Here is a 13,458-nt window from a genome sequence, read left to right as displayed (position 1 = left end):
TCACGTGTTTCCAATCTTGCCAAAGCAATTTATTCTGTGTTTTAAACGGTGCAACTTCACTGGCGGTTCTGGCCTCTTGCGATTGAGGCAAAGCCTGATTAGTCACCCCCTCCCCTCATTCTCCCAAAATTTTCAGGTCAAATTTTAACTAAATTTTCATTTATTAACAACATTTTAATTTAATAAAAGAACTTGACTACACAATATCACAAAAAAATTAAAATTGATTAAATTCTTTCTACTTACTTTTCTTTTCAAAGAATGATGATGAAGAAATGGAAAAATGAAAATTTCAGATTTTGTTTATACCTACTGCTAATTCTGCCCTCAACTTTATTTTAATAAAAATAAAATTTCAAAAATTACAAAATAATTATAACCACTAGACTATTTATTTGAAATTTTGTGCCCCTAAAATTTCGGCACCCGGGGAAAGAACCCCCTCTACTTCCCTCCCCTAAAACTGCCTCTGTGTAACTTGTTCTTTACTATCTATTGCTCAATGACTATTAGTTTAACTGTAAAAGGTTCTAATCAGTGTTTTTTCTTGTTTAAAATCAAGCTCAACCAAACGGTTTTAACATTCAGTTTATCTGCATCTGATTGTCGAGCAACCCAACAATTCATAGGACTGTACAGTCGTTATCAAGGGGAAGGCGCCAAAACATCGACACGTCAGGACCACTACCGTCAGGACATCGAGGAAACCCATCAAGAAATTGACGAAGGATCTACTAGAATATCGACACGTCAGGACATAGATAATCATAACGTCGAAACTTCAGGAAATCGACAGTAACAATCGCTACCCATCAGAACATCGACAGTCATAACATCGACACGTCAGGACATCGACAGTCATAACATCGACACGTCAGTTCATCGACAGTCACAATCGCTACCCGTCAGAACGTCGACAGTCATAACATCGACACGTCATAACAACAAAATTTTTTTAGATGTTCTACGGATTTTTCTTTTCGACGAAATGACGTTTAGTGATTGTGACGGTTAGATGAAAATGGTAGCATCCCGTTATCAAGTAGTTCGTGGCAACGAACTGTAATTAAGGAGCAATGTGGCTAAATAGTAACAGAAACTCTAAGAAACGGATTATTGATAACAATATAAACACCAAAAGATTCAAATGTGGATGCTTATTCAAAATATATAATATTCATGAAATTTAATGTTACCCATCAAAAGCTACGAGCCGGAGAAAATTTGCCCAGTTTTCGAAAAAAAAGGGGGAAACACCCTCCAAACATTAATTGATCTTAATGAAAGTAACACAATCAGATTTAGCATATCAGAGAACCATGTTGCATAGGTTTTAAGCTCTTATATACAATTAAATAAAAAATAAACAAGTTTTTTTTAACTGAAAGTAAGAAGCGACATTAAAACTTAAAACGAACAGAAATTATTCCGTATATGAAAGGAACTGTCCCCTCCTCAGCGCTTCGCTCTTTACGCTAATTTTTTTTTATTGTTTTAAAAAATAAATTTTTTAGACAGAGTCAAACTTTAGCGTAAAGAGCAAAGCGTTGAGGAGGGGACAGCCCCTTTCATATACGGAATAATTTCTGTTTGTTTTAAGTTATAATGTCGCTCCTTACTTTCAGTTAAAAAAAATTTTTTTTTTTCATTTAATTTCTGAACGTCTTTGAATTAATACAGGTTTTGATTTTGGCTCACCGTACATGAATAATTAAAATGAAATTTGTATATTTATTTTACTTTTTATTTTTTGGTTAAATGGCTTTCTCGAAATTTTATTTACGAACGTTTTTATTAGTAATAAATATAGGTAACTTACGAATTAACTTATCTAACGATCTTCTATATTCGTATATTTTTATTACGCATATTAGGGGGTTCGCCCCCTAGTCAATGCCTCGATTTTTACGCTAAAGTTCAAATTTGTTTCCAATTCTTTAAGAATGACCCTTAATCACAAATGCCGTTAATTAGAATAAATAGCTCTTACGAAAGTGCTAAAAAAGTGTTTGCGTAAAGAGCGAGGTATTGAATAGGGGCCGAACCCAATCATATACGTAATAGTTTTCTTTCGTTTTAAGTTTTGATGATGAAAAGTTTTCAGTTGAAAAGTTTTTCAGTTGAAAACTTGTTGTTTTTTTATTTCTGACAGTTTTTTAAATAATGCTGGGAAATTCGGCGCCCCCTTCATAGCAATGTCCCTTCACCATGAAAAGACCCCCCTACTTAACCTTCCCCATGGAAAGACCCCCCAACTTAACCCCCGCCCCCCCCTCTACTACTAGAAAAAATTTCCCCTGAAAACGTCTGTATTCTTCCCAATAACCAATACTATATGTAAACATTGAACAAAGTTCATAACTTGCAGCCCTTTCCCCGGGGACTCTGGGGGATTAAGTCACCCTCGAAGGCATAGTTATTATATTTTTAGACCATGCTGAACAAAATGGATGTCTCAAAATTTTGATCGGGTGACTTTGAGAAAAAAATGAGCGTGGGAGGGGGCCCAGTTGCCCTCTATTTTTTGTCACTTTAAAAGGGAACTAGAACTTTTAATTTCTGTTTGATAGAGCCCTCTCATGCTATTCTAGGACCACTGGGTCGGTAGGATCACCCCTGGGAAAAGAAACAAATAAACACGCATCCGTGATCTTTCTTCTGGCAAAAAATACAAAATTCCACATTTTTGCAGATAGGACTTTTAATTCTAAGACTATTAAGGGGTGTTTTTCCCTTTTTTTGAAAATAAGGCAAATTCTCAGGCTCGTAACTTTTGATTGGTAAGGCTAAACTTAATGAAATTATATATATGTGAAATCACCATAAAAATCCGATTCTTTTGATGTATCTATTGGTGTCAAAATTCCGTTTTTTAGGGTTTCGGTTACTATTGAGCCGGGTCGCTCCTTATTTAAAGTTCGTTACCACGAACTGTTTGAAAATGTAGAATTTCGTATTTTTAGCCAGAAGAAAGATCACGGATGTGTATTTTTTTTGTGATTGTTTGTCTTCCCCAGGGGTCATCGTATCGAACCAATGATCCTAGAGGATCGAGAGAGGGTTTGTTTGATCGAAAATCAAAATTTCTAGCATCCTTTTTAAGTAACCAAAATATTGGAGGGCAGCCAGCCTCGTTCCCAAGCCCATTTTCCCAAAAATTTCCCGATCAAAATTTTGAGATAGCCATTTTGTTCAGCATAGTCGAAAGATCTAATAGCTATGTCTTTGATGATGACTTGACCCCCCCCCCCCTTGAGTCCCCGGGGGAAGGACTGCAAGCTATGAACATTTTCCATTGTTTACATATAGTATTGGCTATTGGGAAATAACGGGGGTCTGGTGGGGGGGTGGGTTACGTGGGAGGAACTTTCCTTGGAGGAAATTTTTGTGGGGAAGCGAATTTCCCATGGGGGGAACCCAGATTTCCCGGCGTTATTAAAAAGATGATCAGAAATTAAATTAAAAAAAGTGTTTTTCAACTGTAAGTAGGCCTAAGGAGCAACATTATCACTTAAAGCGAACATAAATTACTATATGTATAATTTATGAAGTAAAGGTTCTTAAACAAAAATTTTGAAATCTTCACTAATAGTTTCAATTTAATTGCATATATTCTTATACTTCTAGAGGGGAGCGATTAGAACCCCTATGATCTACGAATTTACGCCATTGATAATCTCTTCTGGAAATTAAAACTAAGCTAATAAGTTAAAGCATCTTAAGAAGAAAATAATAAAATAGAAAAGGTGAAGTAAATGTGTTTCTTGCGAAAAAAAAATTAATCTAAGAGAAACAATATTTGATAAGTCGAATTTCCAGGGGGATCTTGATGCGTATATTATTCCCAAAGGTACCGTTTCTTACCCTCTAGGAGAAAGATAACAAGGACTCTAATGCCCGATATTTCTCCCTTGATAATAAACCGATAAATTCATTTATGATTTCTTGTTAGGGTTTTCCAGTTGTCTTTATTGCATTTTCTTACCAAGTTACTGTTATTTCGATTTTACTTTTCGTGGCGTCTAATTAAAAAAAATCCTTTTCTTGAAAATACAGATAAGGTTATGAACTTAGAATAACTTGTTTAGATAAATGGATCTGAAAAAGAAAAAAGGATAAAATTTATGAGCGTTGCTAGGGAGGGGGAAGGTTGGGTAGTGATTCCCAAGAACTCGTTTTTCCTAGAAAAACTTTTCAATTGCGCTTATAAGGCTAATTTCTGACAAAACTTCGCAAATCCACCCTTCCAAAAGCTACATGATATAAAATTAAGACCATGCTTTATTTTAGAACAGAATTTTTATTTTGCCAATATGTAGATATATCTTTGTCTGGTAATATCAGGGACGTACGCAGGGGGGCCCTCCTGGCCCGTGCCCCCCCCCGAAATCTCACGATTTTTTTCCGATTTTTATCACAGAATAATGGGTTTGAAGGATTTGGCCCCCCCCCGAAACAAATTCCTGCGTACGTGCCTGGATAATATGTCTTATTTCGATAAAATTAAATAATCTGTATTTTGTCTATAATGATTTTTCAGCTCTAGGCTGAAGTTATCAGGCTAGTAAAAGAATTGGACAAGCTGGGTAAAAATCTTGCAGGGACTAATGGTAGTTACTCAGGCGCGTTCGCAGGTTTATTTAGAGAGGGCAACTCTTTAAAAAAAGTTGGGGGGGGGGAATAGAAAAGGCAAAATTTACTTGATGATTTGAATAAGAAGTGCCCAGGAATTCAAGAGGATTCTGGATATAAGGGTAAGCCGGGTCCCAACCCCCTCCCTCTGTATACCTTCCTTTAGCTATTAGTGGCAATACAAAATATTCGAAAGGAAAATGTGTTTCTATCTTAAATTGGATCAAAAATTTAAAATAATTTTTTTCTGCTATTCAAAAAATCAAAAACTTTCAAGGTTAAAAATGAAAGCGTGGTATGGTCGTGACAGAGAATGTTGTCCTTGAATATTTTATTGTTGCCCTACACTTTCGTTTTTAGTTTAATTTTACAGATTCTCAGGTAAGCAGGTAAGCGGGTAAGAGGAAATCTTCACTGTTTAGTGCATTTGGGGATAAAAGCATTCTCAATTTGATGGTTTTTTTTTATTCTTTTCAATCTTTGGTAGAAGTTTAACTTTTGAAACATCGTTCCATTAACTTCATTCTTCAAACTTCATACTTTATATTAATAAAATTTTGATTGTAAAACTTCGTGTCACGGCCACGCCAACCTCTGCTTCAAATAATACATAGCCAAAAGATTATCTGTATGATGAATGATATTGTTTTACCTGTAAACGCGTATTTCGACATCTTTCAAGATTTGGTTTTGAACATTTGATCCTCTAAACAGACATAGTTACATAATATCTTTAGGGTGAATAATTATGTCCTCATAAGGAGCCAGATTGGTTATTTCTAGATTCTTTGGGATCCATCCCCCTGTGAGCCACATTGTCCGAATCTGACCCATTAAATACTCTGGAGTATTTTTATTGGTAATTTGTTGCAATGCAGACTATGCAATGGGTTAAAGTTGATAGGGCTATAGAACTTACCAAAAAAAGAAAAATCAAAAGTAATCACCTTTCGAAGGCGTCGAAAGCTGGCCTTTCGACTTCATTACTCAGAAATGATCTGTTCGTATGTCTTTTCCTGTTGGCTTCCAAAGCTGTAGCTCATGTATTTGCATTTGTCAAATAAGAATGATTTTGTTTAATGCTCCCTGAACTTATGTTTTTTCCAGCCACTTGTAAGCTATTAAACTGAATTCTGTACGTCCTTTTATTTCAGTGGAAAAAAAAAAGGCGGCCAACAGGGATATAAACATGGAAGCAAACAGGAATACAAACCCCCTCTTTGGTTCACATTTTAAGATAATATCGGACTTACTAAAGGCAAATGGCAGATTAATGCAGGATATGAGAGCCATATTACTGGGGATGGGTTATTAATGCATTTTCACAAGCGTTTGGGTTTTATGTTTTGAAAATTCTAAAAGAGTTCTGATATTCTGAAAGATGTTCTGAGCTGAATTTGTTCTGAAAAGATATTCAGAAAGAGTTCAGAAAAAAAGATGTTCATAAAGAGTTTGATATGTCGCATTGTAAACAGAAGATATTGCTTTTAAAACTTTTCCAGATTACAAAATAGTTACAGCTACGTTATTGTGCATACCATAGCCAGTTAAAAAATGTATTATATGAAATGTACAAATGAACGTCAGGAAAGGAAGGTGGTGGAGCACTTGCCTCACTCCGATTTCATTTCATATTTTCTGAATTTATCTGTATCTGTCCTACATATGGATCATTCTTTATATTAATGCATAGAGACTTTGCACCAATATTCGCCTGCTATTTTGCTAGCCTTAGTTTTTAGAACCACAATATCAAAGAAGCATATGCATTTTAAATCGACAAGGGAAAACCTCAGGATCTTTGAAATGGTTAAAAAAAAAAAAAAATACAAGCAGTATTGACAGCTTAGCATCGCTCAGCATATATAGAAAAATTCAAAACAAGGTTAATTTAAAATATTGAAATCAAAACAAGCAAGAGCACACTGTGCAACGTCTTTGTTCAACCCCCATGACAAATTAAAAGTGGACATTGTCTGTTCCAATATTTATTTGTGTGATGTTCAATTGAAGTGGCTGGACATAAACCTCAATTAAGGAAAGAAACATCCTACGTATATGAGCGACTGATTTGCTGAAACTTCAACTCAACAGCAACAGCAACGACTAAATATTAAAATTTTAATTTTATTTTCGGTCCAAGTTTTTTTTACATAAAATATATATATATAAATATTTGTATAGTACCCTAGGGAAAACTGGTTTTTAAAACTTCGGCCCAATGGAAAGTAAAACTAAGAAAAAAAAATACAACGATTCTTTTTGTTTATGTTTAGTAGTCAAATTGAAGATTCCTCTGGGACCAATTGGCGCTGGTTAATAGTGGTTTTTCTTTCTTTTGAAATTGAAAGAAATGCCCATTTTTAAGATAAATGGCTCTAGAGAATCTCAAAATGCCTCTGTAATTTTCGTAGTCTTTCTGTTGTGGTGAATGCGTGGCTCATTAACTATTGATTTTTGTTTTTTTCTATACTGAACTATGTGTTCTCATAAGGGTAATTACCCTGCTATCTGTCACTCAGTCTTTTTCACCCAGGCTTTTATGTCAGTCAGGTACTTTTCAAACCTACAAATTGTATCATCGTCACTTTTTACCCTTAACCCTGCCAGCTTCAATTGTTTATTTCTTTTACACTGTTTTCGTTTTTACTGTTTCCTTCCTTTTCTTCTTTTTCTCTTGTATCTTTCTTTTCCAAAACTTATTTCTTTTTAATTTCATTTCTGATGCTGTAACTTCTTATTTATATTTATTTCTTCCTTTTTTACGAAAATCAGCTGCAATATTTCAAAAACTGGTATATGACTCCGAATTCAGTATTTATCTCCTATCTGATTAAATAGGGCGCGCCGAATCAAATTCTTTTTCATAAAATATTTCACAGCATTAATAAATAAAAAAAACCAAGATTTTTTTCAATTTTCCGCCCGTTCAAAAAATTCACGTCTTCGAACTTAACACTTTTCGAATAACTGCCGTCGATCTGCGACGCATCCACAGTTTTTCGTCATCAAATTTATTTACAGATGACAATGAATATATTCAGAAAGCCGCCTAAAATATTCTAACAAAAAGGGAATTAATGTGTTAGCCAAGGACTTGAGCGATCGACCGTGCATTGTAATAAGAAAATTTGAATTGCAATTTCTTAAATTGAGCGCCGCTACGGTCCCCGAGATGTAGATGAACAGTCTATGGCTAGTTTTTGATTCAGAACTATGTTAGGTTTGAAAAGAAGGTATTTCTAACAAAAGGGATAAGTAAAATATCGTAATAAACAATATTATCAGGTTTGTTATACTTTAATTAAAATAATTATTGTTTTTTCTAGATATGTTAGTGGAAACACTTGAAAAATATATTGATGACAATAAAGTGAAAAAAATATAAATAGACAAGCTAAACAAACTTAAAATATTTGATTATAGGATATTATCATAATTTTTTCATACTAACCTTTCAATTTTGACGCATAATTAGTTTGCTGGTTTGAATTTAATATTCCAATTCATGGGTGTTTATACAAAAAACGGTTGTAAGAAAGCGGGATAGAAAAAGGTACAATAAAGCAGGCGAGTAAAGATAGACTCAAAAATGCAAAGACAGTGCTACATGCTACTCTATATAAGCCTTATGGACATTTAACACTGTTGTGTCACTTTTCATTTATTTAAATCATCTTTTAAGTTACTTTCAAAATCTGCTCAAAAGAGATTTTTGCTATGATATATCGAATGACAAAACTTTTACTCAAATTGAGCATCTTCTTCTTCTTCAGCAACGACACTCATTTTCAGTTTTAAAAAATCCAAGGACACCGAAAATGTGATTTTTTCATTAAACTTATCATTATTACTAAAATTTTCAAACCCTTGACAAATTGAGCATTCGAAAAATCAATTGGTATATTCTTAGCAGATAATTTAGTTTTTGTTTAAGTGTTTACTATATCTTTTCGATATCTGGTTAAAATTAAAATTTTATGTCTAATATTGTCTGAACATTGTAAGTCAATTCTTAAAAAAACTAAGAAAGGTCAGTTCACTTTTTTTTATTTAAAACTTTTTACTTTTTTTTTTGTTTTTTTTTGTTTAAAAAATCCAAGGACACTGATTTTTTTTACCATCATTAGAAAAATGAAAAACAATCTTTGTCCCCTCCTACATTTTTGTGAATTGGTGCTCCTGCTCTTCAGGGTGTTCTTCCCGAAAAGAGGAAAATACATTTGTGCTATAAGCATTTTATATGTAATAATTGCAATATTTTTTTTTGTATTTTCATTGAAATTAATAGAAAAATTCATGCATCCCCCAACATTTTAGGAATCGGTACCCCTACTCTTCCCGATTTTTCTACGCCTTTCACAAAGCGTGTAAATTGTGCTTGTGCTGCAAGCATTTCAGTGTATAGGCTAAGGGAATAATTTCGGAATAATAAAGGTTCAGAGATTCTTTTTAACTATGAACGTTTACTCAACCTCAATACTTAATTTTCAGTTAATGTGGGACCGTATTCCACTCTTTACTAGTTTGAAGCACTCCTTGGAGCTATGACTTATATAAAAAAAAAGCAACATCGTCTGAATTGTTGCATCAGTCTGCTGGATATGTGTGTAGATGAATTTTGTTTGTAATTGTGTTGTGTGTAGGTAAGTCTTTGTATCCAGGTTACTCTTCGAATTCTATACAAAATACTATGAAGAGATGGATCATATTTCCGTGAAGGATATTGCTACCCAGAAGAAGGGATCCTTTAGTTGTAGCAATGACACAATCTTTAATTCAACATTATATCTTAGCTGTCATGCTATGCATAGATTTTTGTTTATTGTTCAACCATGTCATCTGCTCACAAAGAAACCTAGTAATAGTGATAAACACTAATCCTGCACTTCCTTAGATGTTGGGTGTAACACACAGTAGCCAAGTTTGCTTACATTTCCATTGATGCGTTTACATTGCGGCTCAAATTTCAAAAAGAAATTTGACAATGTCATGGTTTACTTAAGAATTGACATTACTCAAAGAAATGTTTCATCATAGAAGACAAATATTCGCTTACATCCGTTTTAACGTCTTTACTTCACCGAGAAAGGTGAAACCTTAACCCTTGACTTCACCAAGAGAAGATGAAACTTAAAAGTACCAAGGACATCAAAAGTAAAACTTTTCATGCTTAAAAATTGCTATTCTCTAAGTTGATCTGTCGGTTGTTTCAAAATGATGAAGTTTTTATGGCAGTGTAAGATTTTAGGCAACACTGGTGACGTTTAAAGCTGAAGATAATTTCTTAAACCACATTGGCATGCCATAATATAAAAGAAGATAGAAGAAAGGCGGTTGTCCTTACGAAACATTCATTTTGTGTGTTTTTCAGTATTTTCGTTTGGTCTTAAGAAAAATATTTTTGATCGTTTCTTCTTTATATTTTATAAAGCTGTCTTGAGATGCATAAGTAGCGTTAAAAGATTCAATATTTGTTGTATTTGACTGTTGGTTTTCACAGAAGTTGGCTTCACATGGATGGTGCTTCACAGAAGAAGAGCGAGCATTAATTTATTATTTTATCGACCGTGTTGAATGGAGGGAGGGGGAGCCTTGGGGTGTATAAGCAGCGCTAAACTTAGCGAAACTAATTCGTTAAGTTTGACAACGCTTCTCGTCCATAAGCTACACCGTCTCAAGCTCTTTGGGTCCATGTGTGTCTAGCTACTTTTTTTCTGAATTTTTACCCGTGTTTACTTGTTTTTTAATTTGACCCCAGCTTCTACCAAAAACTTCATAACTGGACGTGGAGGTCATTTTCATTAAAAACTGGAGTCCAGATTCTTAAGAAAATATATGCTTGTGCAAGTTTTCACGTAACCCATTCAAAGAATCCGACTGTATTTTCACTGCTCTTGGTACCTTAAACGGCATCTTCCCAGCCCTTTTCCCTTCTTTGCAGGTAAGCACATGATCTTTTATGTTATACATACAAGACTTCTGCAGTAAGAGGGGAAGTGTCACCCCATAGGACCCACATCACAAGCGTAATAGAAAATTATTCATCAGAATGAAGAGATAGGGGGGGGATCGTAGCACCTTCTACCCCATCCTTTTATATTTATTTGAATTCTCAGTTGAAACTAGAAGAATATTTTTGTCTAAAAAACTAATTCAGTTACCCCTCTCGTTCAAGCACTCAATTGGATTTTAGCCCTCTGCGGGCCAAAACAATTTTAGCCCTCTGCGGGCCAAAATTGTTGGTTTACTTCAGAAATGGCAGAAAAAGTTAGTTTGCCGTGACATGATCTCTCCCTGCTTAAAAAGGTGCTAGAACTTGCTGTCCGTTCGAACGAGCCTCTTGCAACGTCTTTGGGCCATTGGTTTCGTACGATCAGTCTTCGGGAAATAGTAGAAAATAGATAAATAAACACTCCTCAGTGATCAGCCTCTCGAAGAAGCTCAAAAGTGTACGTTTTTGCAGATAAGGGTTTCAAGCCTGTGTACCCAAGTTATCTGATACGCTGATTTTCCCTCAAGATCACTCCTTCTTGTGGTGGTCTTCCTCTATTCTACAGCTCTGAAAATTTTATCAGGCTCATGTTAAACTTAACATATTTTAGATATTTGGAACCACCATAAAAATCTGATTCTTGGGATTTGAATATTGTTCCTAATTTTATATATACATATATATATATATATATATATATATATATATATATATATATATATATATATATATATATATATAGCACGATTGCCATTATCGCGAATTGCTCCTTACTTACAGTACGAACTGTTTGCTAGAACATGATTCCGTTTTTTGTTTTAATTACGACCGCCGCCCTAACAGTAATTATAATTTTATCTATTTGGCATCTCGAAAATTATTTAGCTCATGGACTGGATTACGGATGTAAAGTGGACTATGGGCTAATACCCTCCCCCAAGTCTCAAGATTCTGTTGATTTCCTCTGAATTTCCCAATTCTATCTCGGTCCCCTTCTCCCCAAAATATATTGCTCAGTGAAAGCAAAATTCGTGTAAATTTGCCTGAGCCAGCTGCAAATCTCTTTTACTAACCAAGTTTTGATTTGGAATTCGACTATAAAATATTGGGTGTTTCATATGCTTTCGTGTTTTAAAATCCATGGGCGGTAAAAGTTAGTAAGACTAACCTGAGCAAGTCTTGTCCCGTACTTTTCGTAATTATTAAGTAATCTGACAAAAACAGCTTTTTAACTGCATTGGGAGAACAAGGAATAATGCTCTAGATTCCTTTAATTTAGCTAACTGTTATTGCCTTTTTTTAATTTGTGATTTAAAATTTAGCTATAAATATTGAGTGCTTCATAAGCATTTATGCTTTTCGATACCCTGAAAAGTAAAATTTAGTCACTCCTAACATGAACAAGTCTTGTCCCGTAGTTTTTTCATTAACTTAGTAAATTGATAAAACTATCTTTTAGGATGTATTTATAAGAATTCTAGCAGGGATTTGTTAGTAAATGGAAGGGTCTACGAACTAGGCCAAATATTTATACCAAATGGTTGGCCTTCCGGGTGCATAGAAGAACGGGTTACCCTGGGTTCCCACTGATGCGATTTCGCGCAAAAACGGCAGTTTTTGCGTGACCCGTCAAATCCCTCCGTTTTTTTGCTGCAAGTTTCTGCGACTCAATGGTTTAACGGCTGCCTTGAAATGTTTCTACTGAGCCGTTGAAAATCGCATCCGTTATTTTGAATTAAAAGCTTTTTTAGAGCCATTAATTGCAAGTAACTGAGAAACTAAACATGTTTATTAAAAGTTTACCATTAATATTTGAGGTAAAAATTCTAATTTAACTACTTTTTTGCTATCTTGGAAAGGGGTTGGGTTAGGAAAATGAAACTTTCAGGGGTGGGTCTACAGATTAAAGTATTTCTTGAAAAGGTATTCTGAAGGACCTAACACCACTCCTTCTCCTTCTAGAGAGTACTGACCTTTGATGACCTTTAAAAATCTTTGTGATATAAGAGTGAAACCTTGTGAAATAGATCATCTGCTTAAAAAAAGTACAAGAAAACTATTTTCAGCTTCACAACTTTGCTTAATCCCAATTTAGCCTATGAGGTATCAAAGATCTGCAAATACATTTCCTAAATTTAGGAAAAAAACCTTCATATGTTAAAATGTTGTTTTGTCAAAATTTCAATAGGTATAGAGTTGTCAAGTAGGCGAATTTCTAAGACTTAGAAATCGAAAGAGGGTTAACACAATAGATTGGCAATACCTTCTCAAAGTATTTTTTGGCTCTGGATTCATTACTAAAAGTTTCGTTTTCTTAACCTAACCCCTGTCCAAGATATCAAAAAGTAGCTAAACTAGAATTTTACCATAATTGACGAACAACATGACGGTCCTGTCCTTTTAATGCAAAATTTTAATAGGCGAGTCCTAGGGGGATATTTCCTGGGAAATGAGCCAAAGAGACAAGACTTATATTTTTCATTAGGCATAGTTAGTCTAGGCTAATATAGGTATAGGTTAGCCCTTGGCTTCTAAAACTTGATTTAGCCTATTCCTATGCATATACTTTTTAAATGTCTTATAATATCTGCGCTCCAACGGCTGAAGAGAACCTTTTCTCTGTGAACATTTTTGCGATTTTTCTGCATCCGCTATCCGTGAGCCGTTTTGCTTTTAAAAGATCGCACCAGTGGGAACCAAAGGTTAGAGACCCAAAATACAGAGACTGAGCCTCAAATTTCTGTTCACTCCCCAACAAACATCGCACAACTACAGGAGTGAAGCATTCGAAATAGCTTCATAGAGCAATTTTATCACTGAAAACAAGCCCT

General features: G+C 34.6%; 1 protein-coding gene across 6 annotated transcripts in view; it reads left to right on the top strand.

Annotated features, from left to right (window-relative positions):
• Positions 1 to 13,458, top strand: part of LOC148955587 (uncharacterized) — a 152,335-nt gene that overhangs the window by 19,240 nt on the left and 119,637 nt on the right. For 4 of the 6 annotated variants that reach the window (XR_016143725.1, XR_016143724.1, XM_089108259.1 and 1 more), the window contains exon 1: positions 7,822 to 7,920. The exons of 1 other annotated variant lie outside the window; for it this stretch is intronic. The gene's annotated coding sequence lies outside the window, so the exon portion shown is untranslated. Of the gene's footprint in view, positions 1 to 7,821; positions 7,921 to 13,458 lie in introns of those variants that run through there. One more of the 6 variants, XM_089108261.1, reaches the window with a different exon arrangement.

The sequence above is a fragment of the Artemia sp. Qi Xiang Cuo genome, chromosome 2, assembly GCF_049724085.1.
Source record: "Artemia sp. Qi Xiang Cuo chromosome 2, ASM4972408v1, whole genome shotgun sequence".
In the NCBI taxonomy this organism is placed as follows: Eukaryota; Metazoa; Arthropoda; class Branchiopoda; order Anostraca; family Artemiidae; genus Artemia; species Artemia sp. Qi Xiang Cuo.
This window is presented reverse-complemented; position numbering and strand designations above follow the sequence as displayed.